Source organism: Hemibagrus wyckioides, linkage group LG27 (genome assembly GCF_019097595.1).
Source record: "Hemibagrus wyckioides isolate EC202008001 linkage group LG27, SWU_Hwy_1.0, whole genome shotgun sequence".
Taxonomy (NCBI): Eukaryota; Metazoa; Chordata; class Actinopteri; order Siluriformes; family Bagridae; genus Hemibagrus; species Hemibagrus wyckioides.
Genome location: NC_080736.1, coordinates 18,825,132 through 18,826,987, shown reverse-complemented (window position 1 = coordinate 18,826,987; position 1,856 = coordinate 18,825,132).

The window sequence follows — 1,856 nt, the reverse complement described above, 5'->3', positions numbered from 1 at the left end:
CCCACCACTGACAATGCTCTAGACACGCCCCTTTCTCAATTTAATTGTATATATATATATATCTATCTATCCGCACCCACACCGGCCCTTTGCGGATAAGATTGGACACCCCTGGTCTAAACCATTGGCAACAAAAGTGAGTACACCCCTAAGTGGAAATGTCCAAATTTGGCCCAATTAGCCATTTACCCTCCCCAGTGTCATGTGACTCGTTAGTGTTACAAGGTCTCGGGTGTGAATGGGGAGCAGGTCTGTTAAATTTGGTGTTATCACTCTCACACTCTCTCATACTGGTCACTGGAAGTTCAACATGGCACCTCATGGCAATGAACTCTGAGGATCTGAAAAAAAGAATTGTTGCTCTACATAAAGATGGCCTAGGCTATAAGAACATTGCCAAGACCCTGAAACTGAGCTGCAGCACGGTGGGCAAGACCATACAGTGGTTTTACAGGACAGGTTCCACTCAGAACAGGCCTCTCCATGGTCCAACAAAGAAGTTGAGTGCACGTGCTCAGCATCATATCCGGAGGTTGTCTTTGGGAAATAGACGTTTGAGTGCTGCATTCATTGCTGCAGAGGTTGAAGGGGTGGGGGGTCAGCCTGTCAGTTCTCAGACCAGATGCCGCACACTGCATCATACTGGTCTGCATGGCTGTCGCCCCAGAAGGAAGCCTCTACTAAAGAAGATGCACAAGAAAGCCCGCATACAGTTTGCTGAAGACAACTAGAACCATGTCCTGTGGTCCGATGAGACCGAGATAAACTTATTTGGTTCAGATGGTGTCAAGCGTGTGTGGTGGCAACCAGATAAGGAGTACAAAGACAAGTGTGTATTGCCTACAGTCAAGCATGGTGGTGGGAGTGTCATGGTCTGGGCCTGCATGAGTGCTGCCAGCACTGGGGAGCTACAGTTCATTGAGGGAACCATGAATGCCAACATGTACTGTGACATACTGAAGCAGAGCATGATCCCCTCCCTTCAGAGACTGGGCCGCAGGGCAGTATTCCAACATGATAACGACCCCAAACACACCTCCAAGACAACCACTGCCTTGCTAAAGAAGCTGAGGGTAAAGGTGATGGACTGACCAAGCATGTCTCCAGACCTGAACCCTATTGAGCATCTGTGGGGCATCTTCAAACGGAAGGTGGGGGAGCACAAGGTCTCTAACATCCACCAGCTCTGTGATGTCATCATGGAAGAGTGGAAGAGGACTCCAGTGGCAACCTGTGAAGCTCTGGTGAACTCCATGCCCAAGAGGGTTAAGGCAGTGCTGGAAAATAATGGTGGCCACACAAAATATTGACACTTTGGGCCCAATTTGGACATTTCCACTTAGAGGTGTAGTCACTTTTGTTGCCAACGGTTTAGACATTAATGGCTGTGTGTTGAGTTATTTTGAGGGGACAGCAAATTTACAGTTATACAGGCTGGACACTCACTACTGTACATTGTAGCAGAGGGTCATTTCTTCAGTGTGTCACATGAAAAGACATAAAATATTTACAAAAATATGAGGGGTGTACTCACTTTTGTGAGATACTATATATATATATATATATATATATATATATATATATATATATATATATATATATATTAGGGCTCGCCAACGATTAAAATTTGTAATCACAATTAATCAGTTAATAATAAAAACTGCGTTAATGTGCGATAAAATAATTGTCGGCGTTAATTAATTAATGAGTTAACGCAATAATAACGCGTTAACTTGCCCAGCCCTAATTTATATATATATATATATATATATATATATATATATATATATATATATGGAGACAGAGACAGAGAGTAATATTTCTCTTCAGTTCAGTAATGTGGGCTGTTTTGTAAA